The sequence below is a fragment of the Pinus tabuliformis genome, chromosome J (assembly GCF_031772625.1).
Source record: "Pinus tabuliformis cultivar Carrire ecotype Pingquan chromosome J, CPIR1, whole genome shotgun sequence".
NCBI lineage: Eukaryota > Viridiplantae > Streptophyta > Pinopsida > Pinales > Pinaceae > Pinus > Pinus tabuliformis.
The window spans coordinates 84,199,021-84,220,472 of NC_142295.1; the positions used below are offsets into that span (position 1 = coordinate 84,199,021).

Genomic DNA, 21,452 nt, shown 5'->3' on the forward strand with positions numbered 1-21,452 from the left:
GTACATCCGACATGCAATGGAAACAAATTGAGAAAATAAAAAGCATTTGATTACAAACAAATTCAAGATTAAAAGTGCAGTTCCTTATGCTATGTTGTTAAGTGAAATAGGGGTTGCTCCTATTGTAGCAATTGTTATGGTGCGAACCATAAGGTATTTAAAAAAAATTGAGCAAATGGAAGAGGGTAGATGGCCTAAGGTTGTCTTTAATGATAGATTGTGCAACAGATAAAAAACAAAAAAAAAAACTTGGATGCAACAAAATAACAAATGGTTTAGTAAATGGGGTATTTTCTTGAACACGTGTCCCATAAACAACAAAGAAATAAAAGATTTTGTTATGGATAAGTTCCACAAGCGTACTTGGGATAAGGAGCTGGGAAGAAAGAAAAAGTACTATATTGAAATGTTTAATCCCACTCATAGTCATCAACCAAAAAAACTTGGATGCAGCAAAATAACAAATGGTTTAGTAAATAGGGTATTTGCTTGAACATGTGCCCCATAAACAGCAAAGAGATAAAAGCTTTTGTTATGGATAAATTCCACAAGCGTACTTGGGATAAGGAGCTAGGAGCAAAGAAAAAGTGCTATATTGAAGTGTTTAATCCCACTCATAGTCATCAACCAAAAAAACTTGGATGCAACAAAATAACAAATGGTTTAGTAAATGGGGTATTTGCTTGAATACGTGTCCCATAAATAGCAAAGAGATAAAATCTTTTGTTATGGATAAGTTCCACAAGCGTACTTGGGATAAGGAGCTAGGAAGAAAGAAAAAGTACTATATTGAAGTGTTTAATCCCACTCATAGTCATCAACCAAAAGCATACAAAGTGGCCAATATCTCTCGAAGAGCCAAAATTCTTATTACTTAGTTAAGGACTAATTCCCATCAACTTCGTTGTGAAACAAAGCATTGGAAAAGGCCAAAAGAAGTGTGGGAGGAAAGAGTGCATTTTTTGTTCTTCCAGAAAAGTGGAAACAGAAAAGCATTTCATTTTAGAATGTGAGGCCTTCAAAGACAACAGGGAAAGTTATGCAGATATGCTGGCAGCTAGCGAGAAGCTGGGAGCATTTATTACGAGGCTTCACAAAAAAAGGGTCGAATACATCAAGCAAATGAAGAAGTAATCTGTCACATAGGCTATCTTTAGCCTCGTGGACGTTAAAATAATTTATTTCTTTCTTTCTTCTTACACATTATTGATATTTGAAGAGTCGCAAAGTTTCCCTTCGACAGATATATTCCATGGTTGGAATTATTCTAAGTCACGTTATCTGACACATCGAATGTCTCAGGCGACGCATCCTAATTGTCGTACTTCATGGTCCTCTTTCCAGTCTTATGATGAAATTCAATTTCAGATAAATGTACTCTAGCAACTTTTCCCAGTTTGAAGAACAAGAACCAAATCCCCATTTTTCATGGGGTTTTATATTTAAGAACCACGAAAATAAGTAGTTATAAAGATAGTGGGTTCCGTATTAAAGATTTGAAATGAAATAATTATAGGGCTGGTGAAATGCGACTTAGTGGGTTTCCGTAGTTTCAGTTTCCTGTTGGTTTCTTTTGTCCGTTGTTAATTAAGACTACTCCAAAATTTGAGAATCACCTAAACTGTTGAACTAATTGACCTATATCATACATCCTCGATTTTAATACTTACAATAACAATATTTTCGAAACCAGTTTGGACAATACTTCATCGCATAGATTTCAAAAAATATTTTAAGTGTTTTGCGAAGATAGAAATGGAACCTCATGGACACTGTCGTAGACTTTCAGATGTCTATCTAAAATAATGATTCGCTCATACAAATATTTAATGCCCATTTTTGGTGTCTCACAAAGTAGAAATTTGGGGCTCATGGGCATTTGCATATATTTACAGAAACTCACCGGGACTATAGAAAATGTACTACTGTCCTTGCCAATAGTTCATCTAGCAGGTAGCGTCAAATATATATATATATATATATATAAAGCTCTCACATGGGAGTAGTGTGAAATTCAACATGGAAAAACTAAACTTTAGATTTTCGTTGAATTTTCAGTTGCAAGCCTGATAGAACGACAGAGACTGCCACTCAATTTCAATGGTATTTATTGAATAGTAAGTTTCAACAAAGACATACTACTTCCTTCCGAGAAACCCAGTTTTCTAATAATGAATACAATTTAAATAAAAAGCACAGACTCTAAAATCATTTTCCCCAGTCCGAGAGTTTCAACCTGGGCTCTAAACCAGATGTAACATTCTCACTATAGCGTAAAAGAATTTTAATGCGTAAACCACAACTTAAATCTGTCAACTGTGATTTTTAAACAGGAACTCATCAATTTGATACACAAAGACATACTTGGCTTCCGAGTTTGAAGTCGATACCACACTGTTGTAACTCCAATTTGCTCCCATTACCAGATGGCCAAAACCTCCCAGCCAACTGAGCACAATCTTTGTAGCTTCCCAACCACACTGAGCACAATCTTTGCACCCAGCTACAAAATACTTCTAATTTGAAGTAATTTGTCCCCCATGCCAAAAAATCCCAAGAACAACTGCTCAAATTTTCCGTACTGTCTATCACATTCTTCCCATCCCTTCTCTCTGTCTCCCGGTTCCCTTCTCTCTATCCTTTGGTTAGTTCCCCCTTTTGTCCTCCTCCCCCTCTCTTATAATATCTCCCTTTCACCGCCTTTCACAAAATGGCTTTGAGTCGGTAACAGGTGGAGCATGCTCCTGCGTCCAAGGTGCTCCACCTTTTATGTTAGAGGCGGTCGTATTTTAGATAGGATTATTAATTTAATACTTCCTTTACATTTGAGTGATTTTTTTTTAATGTTAAATTTAAAATTTATTCAATTAAAATCTTTGTAGTTATTTTATAGTTAGTTCCTTTATATTAATAATTTAATTTTTTAGAATATTAAAGATTTACATAATTATTTCATTTTATTCTTATTGTTTTATCTTTATACTTTTTCTTATTTATTCTTTATTCTCTTCTAACCTATTTTACTCACTTATTCTATTTATACATTACTTTCATCTTCCTTATTATTGTAGGTTTTAACTTCGTACAGAAATTACCTACATACGAATAGAAAATAAACAAAGGCGAGAGCATATATACACAGAAATTTTCCCCTGGATGAAAAAACCGGGACTACCAACTTGATTTTTCATTATGTTCCTTTCAATGTTACAGTACATATATACACATGCTGAAGCATCCAATACCATGGACCAAAAACTATCGCGCCCAAAACCATGTGCGAAACCATGCACAAAACCATAGGTAGGTTCGCCCCAACTAATATAGGGTCCAAAAAAAATTTCCCCGGGGGGTTGTCGCCCCCCCATGATCCCCCCGCTGCGCAATCGAAACAACGAAGGGGGGGCTCCACTCCCCCTCTAACCCCCCGATTAACTAGGTGGGCTAATCGTGGAAAGAATATAACACAACCCAACATTCTCCGACTTGTTGTTTTCTTTCCACAGGGGGCCACAGGAGAGCTTAGTCATTTCTCCAGCCCTACAACACCCATTGTTTCTCTACACCAAGAGAACTTCTCAGATTTCACAAATCTTGTCAATGCATCTGCAGTATTCTTCAAAGAGTCCACCTTTACCAGTAACACCTTTTTGTCTTTTATCATATCCCTCACAAAGTCATACTGAACATCAATGTACTCTGTCTTTGAATGGTGAGCAAGGTTCTTTGCCAAGAAAATTGCACTTTGGTTGTAACAGTCTATCCTTATAGCTCCCTGTATTAACCCCATACTTGAACACAATCTCTGCAACCAAACTGCTTCCTTCCTTGCATGAGTGGTTGCGATGTATTCTGCCTCTGTAGTTGATAGTGCCACTATAGATTGTTTCTTACTCATCCAACTAACTGCACCTCCAAATAGGTTAAACACATACCCACTTGTAGATCTTTTCTGACCTAGATCTCCAACCCAGTCTGCATCAACAAAGCCACGAATTCAAAAACTATGTCCAATCCTGGTCTTCCTTGGTAGCACAAACCATAATCACTAGTGCCATGCAAATACCTAAAAACCCGCTTCACTGTTGTCCAATGCTCCTTCCCTGGTTTTGACATAAACCTGCTCAATACTTCCATTGCATGTGCAATGTCTGGTCTAGTACAGACCATCGCATACATCAAGCTATCGATTGCACTCACATATGGAACACGGGACATGTCCTCTTCATTTTCTTGTGTCTTGAAAGTTGAGACACTGCTCAGCAGATAACTTTACACCTACAGGAATAGGAACCTTCACCGGTTTATTATCCTGCATATTAAACCTCTGCAATATTGTCTCGACATACTTCCTCTGGTTTAACCAGAGCTTCCTTTTTGCCCGATCTCTTTTAATTTCCATGCCCAAAATATAGTTTGCAACACCAAGATCTTTCATGTCGAATTTGGAGGAAAATTGGGTCTTCAAATCCTGGATAATTTATTTGTCATTTCCAACCAGCAACATGCCATTTACATACAAGACCAGATAAATAACACAGTCACCAATTAATTTAAAATACACACAGTGATCTTCTTTGCTTCTGGTGAAGACAAATCCCTGTATAAATGTATCAAATTTCTGATACCACATCCTTGGTGACTGTTTTAGCCCATACAGAGGCTTCTTTAACTTGCATATCAGTTCTTTCTTACCCTTCACCGCAAAGCCTTCAGGTTGCTTGATGTAGATCTCCTCTTCCAGATCCCCATGGAGAAATGTTGTCTTCAAATCCATCTGCTCTAACTCAAAATCAAAAGCAGCAGCAATAGATAAAAGTAATCTAATAGAAGCTACCTTGGCAACAGGAGAAAAAATATCACCAAAATCAATTCTCGTCACTTGGGAATAACCTTTTGCTACCAACCGAGCTTTGTATTTCTTCACCTTTCCTTCTGCATTTGTCTTCTTCTTGAACACCCATTTGCTGCCAATGGGTTTCCTTGCAACCGACAACTCCACCAAATCTCAAGCCTCATTTTTGTGCAAAGATGCCATTTCATCAACCATGGCCTCTTTCCAGAGTTTTCCATCCTCTGAATCTACTGCTTCCTACATAGTTTTGGGATCATCATCAGTAATAGATAAAGCAAAATTTGAATAGAAAGGAGATGGACTAAACCTTTCTGGCTGCCTTCTTTCTCGCACTGATCTTCTCACAACCAGAGTTTGTGGCTCTTCATCTTTTGATTCCTCTTTTGCTGTAGAGTCTGATTCTTCCTCCTTTAGCTCAAACTCTATCTTCTCCGGTTCCTTTGATGGGACTTCATGTTTAATAACATTTTTCATCTCTCTGAACACCACATCTTGATTATACACAACCTTCCTTGTTATTGGGTTCCAAAGCTTATAACCCTTTAAACCATCCTTATACCCAATAAAAATGCACTTTTCAGATTTACTATCCAACTTTGTTCTTTTTTCCTTTGGAACATGTACATATGCATCACATCCAAATAGCCTCAGATGTGAAAGAGAGGGTTTCTTACCAGTCCATACCTCTTGTGGATTCTTATCCTCCAACGCTGATGAAGGTGCTCTGTTGACCAGGTAACAAGCTGTCTCCACCGCCTCTGCCTAGAATTCCTATCCTAACCCGGCACCACTGAGCATGCTTCTTTCCCTTTCCATCAACGTCTTGTTCATTCTTTCTGCAACTCCATTTTGCTCAGGTGTGTATGGAGTAGTCTTCTGTCGTGCTATACCACACTTCTTACAAAATTCTTCAAAATCCTTGTTACAAAACTCTCCACCGTTATCTATCCTCAACACCTTTATCTTCTTCTCTGTCTAGTTTTCCACCAGAGCCTTAAATTCTTTAAACCTGTCAAAAACTTCAGATTTCTTCTTGAAAAAATATATCCATGTATTTCTTGAGAAGTCATTTATAAATTATACATAGTACACAGACTTACCCAGTGATAGAACCTTCACAAGTCCAAACACATCACTGTGCACAAGCTCGAATATCTGTTTCGCCCCCTTACCACCAGAGGGGAAACTCACCCGATTTTGCTTCCCATATACACAATTTTCACAGAAATCAAAATCCAGAGAGCTATTAGTCATACCTTCTACCATACTTTTACCATGAAGTATTTGAAGGCCCTTCTCTCCAATATGTCCAAGCCTTTGATGCCATAGCATGGTCTTTTCTTCAGAGACAACTAGATTTTTGCTCCACTTTCAGGAACCACAGGACCGTTGCACCCATTAATAACAGTGCTACCTTGTAGCTTGTACAGAGTTCCAATCCGAACTCCCCGTCAATACCAGTGCTTCCCGAACCATCTTGCAGGTATCTTTCTCGAACACTGTTTTTACACTTGCATCATCCAACTTGCTTACAGAAATCAGATTTTTGGACAATGCAAGAATATGCAAAACACTTGGAAGTGTTCTAACCCTTCCACTTTGCAACTTCAACTTTACTTTTTTGGGACCAACAATTCTAGCCTTCTTATCATCCCCTAAGAAGACATCACCACCATCATATTTATCATACTCACAGAACCACTCTCTATGGGGAGTGAAGTGAAAGGATGCACCTGAGTCAATCAACCATGCCTCATGATCTACATGTGTACTTGAAGAAGCCAAATATACATCCCCACCTTCATCTAAGGTGGTTTTCGCCTCTGCAGAAGGAGCATCATCAGATCCCTTTCCTTTGTCAAGAGCTTTAGATTTACAGACCCTTTGTAGTTCCCTTCCTTTCCGCATTTCTAGCTCACCTTTACAGGTTTTCCTGGAGATTTAGATCTCCCTCTAGATTTAGATCTCCCACTCAATGACTTATTTTTGTTTCTGTTTTGGGACCGTCCTCGTACAAACAAGGCATCACCATTCTGGCTCTCCATATTTTTCAGTCCCATCTACTCCATCAGTAAGGATGAGACTATTTCATCAAACTGCAAGGCAGTTGCATTGCTACCTATTGCAATAACCAGACTATCCAACGAATCTAATAGAGAACACAACAAACTAATGCACTTATCTTCATCTGAAATTTTAATATCAACAGATAATAACTGACTTACCACGGTATTAAATGCATTCAGATTCTCTGTCACCGAGTCTCCGTCTTTCATCCTCAAGTTATATAGCCTTTTTCGTAGGAACAGTTTATTCACCAAAGACTTAGATTGGTACAAAATCCCTAACTTGACCCACAAAGCCTTAGCCGTAGCTTCCCCTGATACATTTAGCAATACTAAATCTGAGACACACAATCGCATTGTGCTCTTTGCCTTCCGATCCAACTCTTCCACTCTTCATCGGACACTCTCGTTGGTTTAGTATCTGGATCTACCGCAATCCACTTATCTTTGACCACCAACAGATTCTCCATCTTGAGTTTCCACAACTCAAAACTCTGACCATTAAATTTCTCAATCTCTATCTTTCCACTGCTCGCCATCTTCTTTCACCACCAAAATCGATCCCGCAGATCTCCCACTGAACAGGGTCTACCACAGGCCCGAGCGAAACCCCTCAGCAACAAAAGCGTCCCTTTGAAGCCAAAACAACTCTGATACCAAATGTAGGTTTTAACCCCGTACAAAAATTACCTACATACGAACAAAAAATAAACAAAGGCGAGAGCATAACACATAAAACAAATATACATAGAGATTTTCCCCTGGATCCCAAAACCGGGACTATCAGCTTGATTTTTCATTATGTTCCTTTCAATGTTACAATACATATATATAGATGCCGAAGCATCCAATACCATGGACTGAAAACCATCGTGCCCAAAACCATGTTCAAAACCCATGCACAAAACCATAGGTAGGTTCTGTTAGAGTCGGTCTAGTAGCCCTCCACCAGAGATCAAAGCTCTTTGCATTTCATGATTAGGTGTCCCATCAGTGTGATCATGTTGCATTCCGTTAGGCATGCCATAATCCTGGTGGAGGGAGTTTGTGTCTTTATTCCCCTCTTGTTTGGCACTGCTGGTTCAGGTTTGTTCAAGTAAATAAATCCTCAAAGGGTCATTCATCTTGCTTTAAGGTTTAAGGTCTTAGGTCTAGGGTTGAGTCCATTTTTGTCTTGAGAGGTCATAAAGGACCAGCAGGCCAGAGGGATGTTCTTCCTTAAATATTTTTTCAAAGATTCTCATCATTGTATAGCTAAATTTTCACTTTGTTTTTGAAAACAAGGGTCATTATCTCATTTTTGTAAAAATTCTCAAAATTTCAAATTCTTCAAATGTCGAAGTGCAGCCTTGGTCTCCTTTGCCAAAGCATCCTAGAAGCTATCCCTGCAAAAATTTTCAGAAGAAATCATCATTTCAACCAATTTTTCAAAGAAATGAAATCAAAGGTCAGAGCCAATTAATTCAAAAAGTGTCAACACTCAAAACATTACAAAGTGGGTTTTGGGCAAGTAAAAATTAAAAGGAAGCCTATAAAAGCATGTCACTCCTCATTTGCAAACTCATTTGCCTCTCACAAGCTAAGTGTAACCTTGCAAAGGCGATTTTAGGAGTTCTTGAGCAAGTCGAGCAGTTTCAGGGGCGCGCTACGCGTCAGGCAGACTTTTCCAGTGTTAATTTACAAGTGCGCTACGCGTCAGAGGCGCGCTACGCGTTGGGCAGGGCGCGCTACGCGTTGGGGATTCAGCTCAAAAAACTGCCAGCAAGTCATCAAAACGACTTTTCTCTCAGGCAAAGTGCAGGTAGGCTTCTCCTCTATGCCTAAATTTGATTTTGTACAATGAAAAAGAGAATTAATGTGTTCAAAGCTATGTAAATGATAAATCAAAACCCTCTCTTGTTATGGAAAATTTAAAGTTTCAATGGCACTAGGGTTTTGAATTTCTCTTGCTGTCCAAGGTTGCCCTTTGTAAATTCCTTTTTCCCTCATTTTCATCACTTTTCTCCCTCAAATTTTCCCTTGAAATTTCATCCTTCTCCTCTTTAAAATTCCTAAAAGCATATTTAATTCCTAAAACCCTACTTCACTTTAAATCCCACAGTTTTGTAATTTCCCATGCTTTTCTTCCCTAAATTCCTTCTTTGTGTTTATTTTCCCTAATTCCCACATGTTCCCCTATCCCTAACAATTCCCTTGTATTTATGTCCCCTTGGTGACAGCATTTGAAAAAGTCAAAAAGCAGTTAATTGGGTGCCAAGTCAGCAATATATTTCAGTCATCTTGCCTTCATAACCATGTCAGAAACCGAATCAAATTATGAGCAGAGCTATGACAGTGGCTCAACACCAGAGGTAGAAGTGCCAAGGAGGCATCATAAGGGTGGTAAGGGTGGTCGGCATGTTAGAGAGGAGCCCACTTCATTGGCTCATTTGCAAGCTTGTCCACTTGCAATGTCATGTTTTCGATATCAATCATGCTTTGGATATTGTGAGAGGATCTCACAAATTCAACACCATAGAGAGCTGGTCCGCTTGTTTGTCCTACATTTGCACAATGGCCATGTTAACCTTGCAGGAGTAGATTTCACCTTATCACCTGAAATGATTGCTCAAGCCACCGGGATACCAAATGTTGGGGAAGAATGTACCAAGCGCAAGCTGCTAGGCAAATTTCATTATCAACCATACATCAAACCCAGATGCATGAGGCACCTTACTACTGTTTTTCCTTTCAGATTCCTAAGGGATGAGTATGCACCCTTGATGAGGCTCATTATGCGTTATTTCACTTGTGAGGGCAGATTTTCACGTTTATATTCGTACCATATCCGTTTGCTGATGCATTTCACCCGGGTACGAATGATGAACATTCCATTTTTCATGTGCCGAAATATAGAGAAGATGGTGCCCGTAGTGCAAAGGAAAACTCCCGCACAGCAGCTCAAAAGTATATATCATTATGCACTGATCGAGATCATAGTGATGCATCAGTTGGCACAGCAGGGTATTGCTTGGGAGGATTTCATTTCTCGTGATTTCTTCATGGTGCCACAGCCACCTCCCGAGGTTGTCCGTGATGAGGGAGGGCCTTCACAGCAGTTTGATATTCCTGAGCCAGAACATGTCAGCACTCCTCCAGCATATGTTACATATCAGAGAGGCCACAGGGTCTTATTTGCATCTGCACGGCGAGTATTATCTCCACATCAGGTGGAAGGGGTCTCGCCTTCTTCATCAGCACAGCGAGTGTTATCTCCACATCAGGTGGAAGGGGCCTCGCTTTCGACAGCAGCACAGGTACCAGAGAGAGGCAAGCAGCCCAAGATTGATGAGGGGCCATCAGGTGTTCCAGGCATAGATGTTGTTGACCTTGATATCATTTCTCCTAGCCTAGAGTCAAAGGAGATCATCCAGCAACTAAGGGCCGAAAATGACTTGTTGCAGCAAAAGTTGGAGATGGCAAATTGGACAATTATTTATTTAGAGCAGCGCAACAAGCAATTAGAGGATGAACACTCTCTTGATGAGTTGCGGAGGATCCGAGAAGACCGGAACTTGGCTCGCAAGAGACCCGGTGATTTGACACCTAAGGAGCAAAGCTCTATGCTCATTCAGGTGAACACACATTTAGAGAGGTTGATAGCAAAGGCAAACAGGAACAAAGACATGCTCCGCCACATGAAGAACCATTATTGGGCCCGCATGCATGTATGCAAAGCAAAAATGAAGGTACTTAAAGCACGCTTGGCCAAGGCACTAAAACGGAGGAAACGGTCCGATCCGCTTCAAATTTTGGCTAAAGCTACCTTGAGGGAGCATGGTGCTCAATGATACACCTCCAGCTCAAAATTCAGGAAATTTTGAGCAATTTTGGTAAATTTTGATTTTTTTTGTTCCAAACACAGGTTTTTGCCCTCAACGCGTAGCGCGCCGCGCGCTACCCTTAAGTTGGGGAGGTCCATTTCAGGAAAACTCAGCATTTTTTGATTTTTCATGGAAAAATACACTTGCTCAGCCACTGCCAAGAAGTTTCATGAAGATTTGAGCCACCAAAAGGTCAAAAAACAAGCAAAAAATGACCTTCTGCCACTTTTTGGACACACAGGAAGCAGTCTTGGGAGATTGCAATTTTGGAGGGGCAAATGGCCACCAAATTGAGAAATTCCACTTGGGCTGGAGAGTAGACATCCAGACCTTTCCAGCAAGCCCACTTGTGCCTCATTTGGATGCCGAGAAGTGCCTCAAAAGTGGCCTGAAAGGCGTGCTACGCGTTGAGAAATGGCGCGCTATGCGTTGGGAAAAATTGCCAGTTTTGCATCTTCAGCACAGGAAAACGCAGCAGTGACTAGTTTTGACTTTTTGGTTGGAGTTTTCATCCTCCTTGATGTATTTGATGTAATTTCATGATTGACATGACACTTTTTACCTATTCTAGAAGATTCATTCATAGAGGCAAGTTGTCTTGATTGCCTAGATTGTAGTGCTCAGTTTAGAATTGGTTGAAACAGCTCCTAGGATGATGAGCTCGACCCCTAGAGGCAAGGAAGTGTGTTAGCTTGCCTATATCATGTACTTTCTTAGTCATTTTCATGGTTGGACTCTTGAGGGATAAGCTTAGACTGTTTTACACTTTGTATCTCTGCAATTTTGGCAAAGGAAAGACCAGGGTTTTGCAGCACTATTTGGGATTCCTGTGGTGTTTTGTGTTGATGGTGTGCTTCTCTCATGTACTTGTAAATGTGTTATGTGTATCATTTTCCTACTTCTCTTTTCTGCACATTAAGTAAATGAAGTGTTAAGGTAGAATTCATAATTTATATGCTCTGCCTTTAAGTTTGCTTAATGTCTATGTTTTCCTCTGTCTAAAGAGAACTCTCGAAGATTTCTTGCTCTCTTTAGCTCCTCACTGGTCATTCCTATCCATTCACTTAAATCAAAGGCATCAAGACAATCTCCTACCTTGCCCCAAAAAGACCTCTGCAAAAACTGTGTCTCATCCCCGCACCCAAAATTGTTGTGCTCAGTTTTCCAACAAAACTCTAAAAATTTAAAATCAAACTTTCCCTATCAGTTTACTAGCCTAAAATCAGTGTTCTTTATTGGTCATCTCCGCCCTTTGAAGACCTTTTGCCGAGATAGACCCGGAGAGAGCCCTCTCCTGCCCCGTAGGGCTAGCTACGAGGCTAAGTGGTTTGATGTTGCCTTGGATTTTGTCTTTTTCAGCCTGAGGCCAAATTCAAGCGCTAACATATTGGCGACCATACTGGGGAGAACAAACTTGTTTGTGGATTGATGTGTTTGTTTCATAAGTCTTAGACGGAGCCTGAAGTTATGCCAGGTAGCCTTCGAAACGCTTTTGCTTTGCATAAGCGGAAGTAGATAAACGTTGCTTCAGTCAATCTCCATGAGCTTGTGAATACGGTCACTTCGATTGCATTTTACCCCAGTTCATTTGTAAACTCTGAACTTTTGGATGATTAGTTGAGAGTTTTCACAGGCTGATTGGTTATTTGTTCCTTGATATACAAACTGGCTTCAGATTCTCATCACATATTCAAATCTCATTCATGCCCAGCTGTTTTTGAGTATCTTGAAGACATTGATTTTGACGAAAGTTTTGAGTTGTCTTTGTTCAAAACCAAATCTGAAAGTGCACTTGATTCTCTAGTTCCCAACCCTGATTTTGCTGCTGCCCTTGAAATCGAGAGACATAATAAATTGGTTGAAAATTTCATCCTAAGACACCTTCAGACAGATATTCAAGTCACTAATCTTGCTGATTTCCTCGAAACTATATCTAGCAATATTGGATCTACTATCACGGCTTCAGTTCCACACGAACAGACCAATCCTCCTTTTATTTCTATATCCCCTATAGTTACACATCCTGAATCCACAGTCAATTGTCCTTCCTCGTCACATATCGCTTCTCCTCTGCCTACACCTCCCTATACCCCTCATACTACAGCTACACCTACTCCACCTTCTACTCCTAGACCCAATCTACCTAAAGCAATGGTTGCCCGCTTCGCCCCACTTGCTCTTGCTCAAAATCTGCATGATATGCCAGCTGATTATCAGAGTAAAATTCCCATGTTTGATGGCACTCCTCAGGGTGTTTCCGCTCAGCAGCATATAGACAAGATGACAACTTACTTTGATCTATATGAGATAGATGAGGAAGATGTAACTATGCGTTTGTTTTTACAAACATTCGATGGAGAAGTAAGAAAATGGTTCAGAGGTTTGACAGCTAGAAGCATACCCACATTGGAAAAACTTCAGAAGCAGTTTCTAGATCGATGGGAAATCAGAAAAGATCCACTTCAGATCAATGCTGAGTACAACAATCTCAAACGCAATCATGGTGAGTCTGTCCAAGATTACATTATCAGATTTAACACAGTTTACAATGCTATTCCAAATGATTTAAGACCATCTACAAAATAAGCACTTCTCAAATTCCCGGATGGCTTTGATCCGGAGATGGCTTATTCATTACGAGATAGAGATCCGCCTACCTTGGAGGATATGCAGAAAATCGTTGTTAGTGTCGAAGCAAATTTGAATGATAAAAGAGCGAGGATGAAAGCTGAAAAGCGAGTGACAATCAAAGAAGAAGCCTCTACATCAGATCAGCTCCTTCGCAAGGTAGAAAGGGTAGAAAGGTTGCTTGAAAATACTCATCTCAGCAAGCCGAAACCGCAGATCCGTAATCCTAATTTCCGAGGTCCACAGCAGCCACAATACAGAATTAAGCAGCGTGAAATAAGGGCACAAGAAACAGTAGTACAGCAGCAAATAAAACCTCCGCTTCAGCAGAATTTTGTTAGCCAAGAATCCGAGGATGAAGGTGACACTATAGGAGAGGAGAATCACTTTCTCACTCCTGATGATCTGCCTACCTATATTACAGAAGAAGAAGAATTTGTGAGAAATTCCATCATACATCAAGATGAGAATTATATCCTATCAAATGATGCAGCACTTGAGGAAGAATCGGAGGAGTACCAAAGAAGATATCTCAATGCTTTGTCCGCTCAGCAGAGACAATTAAGGAATCGAGCTGTTCCCATAAATCCCATTCAGAAGAGGAAAGATACTTCAGCAAAAAATGATTCAGCTTCCCCACAGACAAAAGGAAAAGATATAATTGATCCCCCAGCAAGTCAATCATCTTCAGCGGAGAAGGTAAATCAGCCACCAAGCACAATGAAGGATAGAGTTGAAAGAAGAGAAGTTCCGGCCAAAGAAGGTGAAAAGGTTTCAGCATTTAGTTTGGAGAATGAAATTTCAAAGCTGAAAGTGTCTATTCCATTGACCGAAACCATGAAGAACACCACCTACCGAGGTCAAATTTCCAAAATTCTGAATATTGATCCAATGCTTGACACGGTAAATGTAGAAGATGATCAGCCGGAATTAATTTTTGGGCCTGCTTTAAATGGTGAGTGTTATGAAACCAGCTCAAGAAAAGATAGATCAACGCCTTAGAATTCAGCCTCTTCGAGGGGGCAACCTCCTTTACATTACATAAATGAACAATTCTTGGATATTATACAAATGACAAAACCTCCTTTCTATATATAGGAGTCTAAGGAGTCACAATATAATCCAGCCGACCTAACAATAATAATATAAAGCCACAAAAATAACAATAGAGGGATTCTATGGGGCACAGAAATAACAATATGGGGGTAATAGGGGCACAACAATATAAATAAGGGGTATAACTACAATAGTAATGGGGTAATCACTAGTATTATAGGGACCCAACATGCCCCTCTCCTTCAAAAAAGTGTTGTCCTCAACGCTTGAGTAGTTCTGGATACTTCTGCATAAAATTCTCATCCTCCCATGTGGAATCTTCAGCGGATAAGTTCTTCCACTTGATAAGATACTCTGAAATTGATCGATTTCGTAGCTGTCGAGTTCTTTTTTCTGTGACTGCTTCCGGTTCCAATATAATTTTTCCTTCCTCGTCAAGTTCTGGCAATATTGTTTGAATTGGGAGCTTGTCACCTATAACCTTCTTTAAACATGAAACATGGAAAACTGGGTGCAATCGAGAAGCTGCAGGAAGCTCCAATTTGTATGCCATAGTACCAATCTTTTGCAACACCTTGTACGGACCATAATACTTTGGTGATAATTTATTATCCTTCTTAGCTTGCTTTAGGGACATTTGCTTATATGGTTGTAGCCGTAGGAATACCCAATCACCTACATCAAAACTTCTTTCACTGCGATGTTGATCTGCCTGTTGTTTCATTCTATTTTGTGCCAACACGAGGTTATCCTTTAAGAGTTGGAGGACTTGTTGTTGATGTTCGATGTGATGTTCCACTGCCTGAACCTTAGAATTTTCTCTTAAATATGATGTGATGGATGGTGGTTGATACCCATAAAGTGCCATAAATGGGGTCATTTTTGTTGCTGTATGGAAGGAAGTGTTATACCACCATTCAGCCAGAGGCAACCATTTGACCCATTGTGTCTGTTTATCAGATACAAAGCAACGAAGATATCCTTCCAAACATTTGTTTACTATCTCAGTTTGCCCATCAGATTGAGGATGATAAGATGAGCTATGAGCTAACTGAGTACCAAGACAAGAAAATAATTCTGTCCAAAAATTTCCAGTGAAAATGGGATCTCTGTCACTTACAATAATCTTTGGGTTTCCATGTAGCTTTTGAACTGTTTCCATAAATGCAGTAGAAACTGTACTGGCTTTAAATGGATGTGATAATGCACAAAAGTGTGCATACTTGGTAAGTCTGTCAACTACCACCATGATGACACTCTTTCCCTCAGACTTGGGTAAACCTGTGATAAAATCCATTGAAACCTCCTCCCAACGTTGGCTTGGAATGGATAAAGGTTGTAATAGACCTGGTGTCTTAATTGTTTCAACTTTATTTTGCTGGCAAACCAAACATTCCGCCACAAACTTTTGAATATCTGATTTAAGGCCATCCCAAAAAAATTCCTTCTTAACCCTGTGGTAAGTTTTTAAAAATCCTGAGTGCCCTCCTAAGGGAGAAGTGTGCAATTCCATAAGAATCTTTTGTTTTAGCTGGGAATTCTTACAGAGGTATAAGCGATCTTTGTACCATAACGAATCATTTTGCCAGCTAAATGTATCAGAAGTACTGGAATCTTGTTGTAGCTTTCGAATAAGTGCCCACACTTCTTCGTCATTCTTCCATTCCTCCCTTGCTTCGTTTATCCAATCTGGTTGGATAATAGAAATGGCACACAACAATGCTTCCACATCCTCATCCTTTCTTGAGAGTGCATCTGCCACCACATTTTGCTTCCCTTTTTTGTAGATGATTTCAAAGTCATAACCCAACATCTTTGTGACCCACTTTTGTTGCTCTTCAGAGGATAATCTTTGTTCTAAAAAGTATTTAAGGCTATCATGATCCGTTTTTACCTTGAAGTGTCTTCCCATTAGGTAGGGTCGCCATTTCTTAAGTGCATGGAGTATTGCCAACATTTCCTTCTCATAAATAGCTTTGCTTAAAAACTTTCCCTTGATTGGACGACTTTCAAAAGCAATGGGTCTTTCATCTTGCATTAGAACAGCACCAATTCCATTTCCTGAAGCATCACATTCCACAATAAAGGTTTTTGTGAAGTCCGGTGTAGCTAAGACCGGTGCTTGGCACATTGCCTCTTTAAGATGTTCAAAGGCCTTTGTTGCTTTCGGAGTCCATGAAAATGAATCTTTCTTCAATAATGTTGTTAGAGGTGCTGCTATTCTCCCATAATTCTTAACAAACTTGCGATAATACCCTGTCAACCCAAGAAATCCTCGCAGATGCTTTATGGATGTGGGGATTTTCCATTCCTTAATGGCTTTAATTTTGCTAGGGTCTACCTTAACTCCTTCATGAGATACAATATGACCCAAATATTCCACCTCCTGGACTCCAAAGAAACATTTGGATCTTTTTGCATATAATTGTTTCTCCTCCAATAGTTGTAGCACCCTGTCAACATGTTCAACATGATCCTTCCAAGACTTGCTGTAGATTAGTATATCATCAAAAAATACTAACACAAATTTTCTAAGGAATGGTTTGAAAATTGAATTCATCAAACCTTGAAATGTTGAAGGTGCATTGGTAAGGCCAAAAGGCATGACCAAAAATTCATAATGACCCTCATGAGTTCTAAATGCCGTTTTCGGAATGTCTTCAATCTTCATTCTGATTTGATGATATCCCGAACGAAGATCCAACTTGGTGAAGTAAATTGATCCATGCAATTCATCCAGTAATTCATCAATAACAGGAATGGGGAACTTATCTTTAATAGTGAGCTTGTTGAGCTCCCTATAATCCGGACACATGCGCCATGATCCATCCTTCTTGTGCACCAATACTACTGGAGCTGAGAAAGAACTTTGACTCGGTTGAATTATACCAGCCTCTAGCATTTCTGCAACCATACGTTCAATTTCACTTTTTTGGACATAGGGATATCTGTACGGCCTGATGTTTGGAGGAACACTTCCTGGAATCAGATGAATAGCATGATCATGATCACGCATAGGTGGGAGACCTTTTGGAGTCTCAAATACCTTGGAATGATTGTCCAGGACTTTTTGGAGATCTGGAGAAATAGATGATTCCAATGTGGAAACATCTAGCGAACATAATTGTGCAATTACACCTCTTTGCTCCTTTTTTAGAAGCTTTGTCATGCCATTAGAGCTGATTATCTTTCCTGGTTTCCCTGCAATACCCCTTAATTCAACTTCCTTTCCTTCCGTAGAAAATTTGATGAAAAGTTCTTGAAAATTAAAAGCTATTGTACCCAAGGATTGTAGCCATTGGACTCCTAGTACAACATCAGCACCTCCCATTGGAATGGAAAGCATTGGGCTAGTCAATACATATTCTCCCATGGATAGCTTGATATTATGGCACTTTCCAGAGCAATTTATTGTTCCTCCATTTGCAATCATCACTTGACACTCTGGTGCTGGATATAGGAAGCAATTCAATTCTTTTGCTACCCTACAATGAATAAAATTGTGGGTGCTTCCTGAATCAATCAACACTATTACCTTTTTCTTCTTGATTTGTCCTTCTATCTTGATGGTTTGAGGAGTGGTAATTCCCGCCAATGCATTACAAGATATGGTCGGATTTATTTGTTCTTCATCTAGGCTTTGTTCCTGGAGTATATCTTCTTCTTTTGACCTTTCTTGCTCCTTTTCTTCTTCCTCTTCACAATCTATGTAGAATAATTTCTTCTCAGCACACTTATGACCTTTAGTGTATTTGCTATCACAACTGTAACAAAGCCCTTTTGCTCTTTTTTCTTCCAATTGTTGTGGTGTCAACCTTATAGGTTGTGGAAGACTAGGGGCAACAACACTTCCGTCTTTATAGTTGTGAGTGGTATGCTTCCTGGTTGCCATAATTTTGCTTTCCATTTTTCTTGCTAACCTGAATGCCTTCTCTAATGAATCAGGTTCCCAAAGGCGAACATCATGTTGGATATTATCCTTTAAAGACCCTATGAACACATCAATCCTATGCTCCTCTGGAATATCTTTTACCCTTATGTTCAATTTTTGGAACTCCTCAATGTGCTCCATTACTGAACCCTTTTGTTTGAGACTTATCAATTGGCTAAAAAAAGTGTTGCTTTTTGTATCTTCATAATGTGCTATCAATTCTTCCGTAAAAATTGCCCAAGTGATAAATTGTTTACGAGAGCAAAGCCATTGATACCATACAAACTGATTTGGTTCCAAATATACAGTTGCCATACGTACCTTTTGTGCGTTTTGCACATTATTGAGATCGAAGAATTGCTCCATCTGTAATATCCATGTGGCGGGATCCTTGCCATCAAACTTCCTCATATCGATTTTTGGAATATGGTGATTCTTCGATCCAACATTAGCGTCTATGGAATCATGATTAACATTTCTTTTGTTCTCATCATGAGTTTCCTTTACTACCTTTTCACCATTAGTGACCCTTTCTTGTAGCAACTTCTTCAATTCTTCCATGTCTGTCTTCAAATCTATCTTCAAATCATCCATCTTAGCTTCCATGCCCTTTATCTTAGATTCCACGCCATTTACCTTAGATTCCACGCCACTTAGCTTAGCTTCTGTTAGCTTTTGTGAGCGTGACATTTGTTGCACTTGTTCATGTAATTTTGATATATCATGTAGCATTTCTTCCTCTTCTTTATGAGTCATGCTAGAGCTTTCAGGTTCCTTACTAGGTGTTTTCATTTTCTTTCCTCGGGGCATCAGTTACCGATAATAATGCTTTACTATGCCCTTTGAATTCCGTTAAACCAAGCTTACACAAAAATTTAAAAAAAAACTACACACATTTTTTCACTTTATAGAAGCCTGATATTGAATCTGATGTATCTCTGTAATTTCGGATCATCCAGTTGTGAAATTGCTACCTGTAGTAGCCTTCTACGTCCTCTTTCCAATGCCACAAGTCTGAGCCAAATTGGATTCTCCAAGGAAGAGTTATGTGAAATCTCCCACAGTGACTTGCTTTTAGACTAGTTCAGCAGAGCGAACTTGTACGACGTGCCACGAGTCACTGTTTCAACCTTTGAATCTGAAACACACACAAAAGAAACTACAGTCCATCCTATTTCTGTACCTTCTTACGAAATTTCAATCCGATCCCCAGAGAGAGAGTTATGACGATTTTCCTCAGGTCACCTGTTTTGAATGTAATTCAGGAGTCTGCAAAAAGACCAACTTCCTCAGATCATATCTCAGCAAATATCGCGCGAAAAGCTCTGAAATTCGGACCCAAGGTTCAGCGCGATTTCTTCTCAAATGGGTTTTTTTTGCGACTTCTGAAACGTCACAGAAAAAAAGTTATAGCGAAAATGCCACGATGACCTGTTTGGAGCAGCGAAACCCTAGAATCCAAAGCTCTGATACCAAATGTTATGAAACCAGCTCAAGAAAAGATAGAAAAGATAGATCAACGCCTTAGAATTCAGCCTCTTCGAGGGGGCAACCTCCTTTACATTACATAAATGAACAATTCTTGGATATTATACAAATGACAAAACCTCCTTTCTATATATAGGAGTCTAAGGAGTCACAATATAATCCAGCCGACCTAACAATAATAATATAAAGCCACAAAAATAACAATAGAGGGATTCTATGGGGCACAAAAATAACAATATGGGGGTAATAGGGGCACAACAATATAAATAAGGGGTATAACTACAATAGTAATGGGGTAATCACTAGTATTATAGGGACCCAACAGTGAGTCTCCTGAAAATGATGTTCCTCCCTTCTATATCAGTTTGAGGTTGCACGAGTATGTTTTACATAATGCTATGTTTGACTCGGGTGCTTCACACAATTTGATGTCGAAAGCAATAATGGAAAGGCTGGGATTGGACATCACAAGAAGATATCATGATTTGTATTCATTTTATTCCAACCGGGTAAAGTGTATTGGATTGATCAAGGACTTCGTGGTAAGCCTAGATCAAATTCCAGCTAAGAATGTCTTGATGGATGTGGTTGTGGCGGATATTCCTCCGCGTTTTGGTATGTTGCTTTCAAGATCTTGAGCAGCTAAGTTGAAAGGTACACTTCAGCTAGACTTTTCTTATGCTACAATTCCAGTCTTCGGTCAAATGAGAAAGTTATATCGGGAGCAAAAGATGAAATACATGATAACTAGCAAAGAAAAGCCAATAAATCATCCTGTAAATTATGTACATACAGATTTGGAATCGTTTGTTTTGTTTGCTGATAATTTTAATGAAATAGATAGTCAGTTAGTTCAGGCAGAGGATATACCAGAGATTACTGAAAATCTCAGAGAAGTTCTACAAAAGGAAAGAGAAGAAAAGTCAGCTGCCATGAGGCAAACAGCTGAAGCTAAGGGGCAGCAAACAGAAAAAACAGAGGCAACACAGTTTCAGTAGTTGGAGGAAGATGAAGATGGTCTTTGGACCATGGATTTCGATGGCGTTGTGGGCAGCGATGGTGCTGGTATTGGTGTGTGGATTCGAAGTCCCTTTTCTGCCCAAGACAAAGTCCCAAGCAAGGTGAGAGTGTGCTCTTATAAATTAGCATTTGATTGTTCAAACAATGAGGCAGAATATGAAGCTCTTATTGCTGGCCTTAAAATTCTTCGCAAGCTGAAAGCAAAGAAGATTGCAGTCTATGGCGACTCCGAGTTGGTGATAAAGCAAGTTAAAGGTGAGTTTCAGGCCAAGCATCCTCGCATGAAAGCATATCGAAATGCTGTCCTAGATATTTTGAAATTATTTTCTGAACATACTTTGACATGTGTGCCCCGCATACAAAATGGTGTTGCTGATGCATTGGCCAAGGCAGCAAGTAACTTAAAAATTCCAATGAATTCCAGCAACAAATTTGAGATTTATGTGAAACACCGCCCCACAGTTCCGGATAATCAACGATGTTGGCAAGTCTTCCAGGATGATGAAGAAATCAAAGATTTTCTGCAGATTGAAGGTGAGTTTAAA

General features: G+C 39.5%; 1 protein-coding gene across 4 annotated transcripts in view; it reads right to left on the minus strand.

Moving 5' to 3' along the window:
• Positions 1 to 21,452, minus strand: part of ABA3 (molybdenum cofactor sulfurase (LOS5) (ABA3)) — a 425,672-nt gene that overhangs the window by 302,667 nt on the left and 101,553 nt on the right. The gene's annotated exons all lie outside the window — the stretch shown is intronic.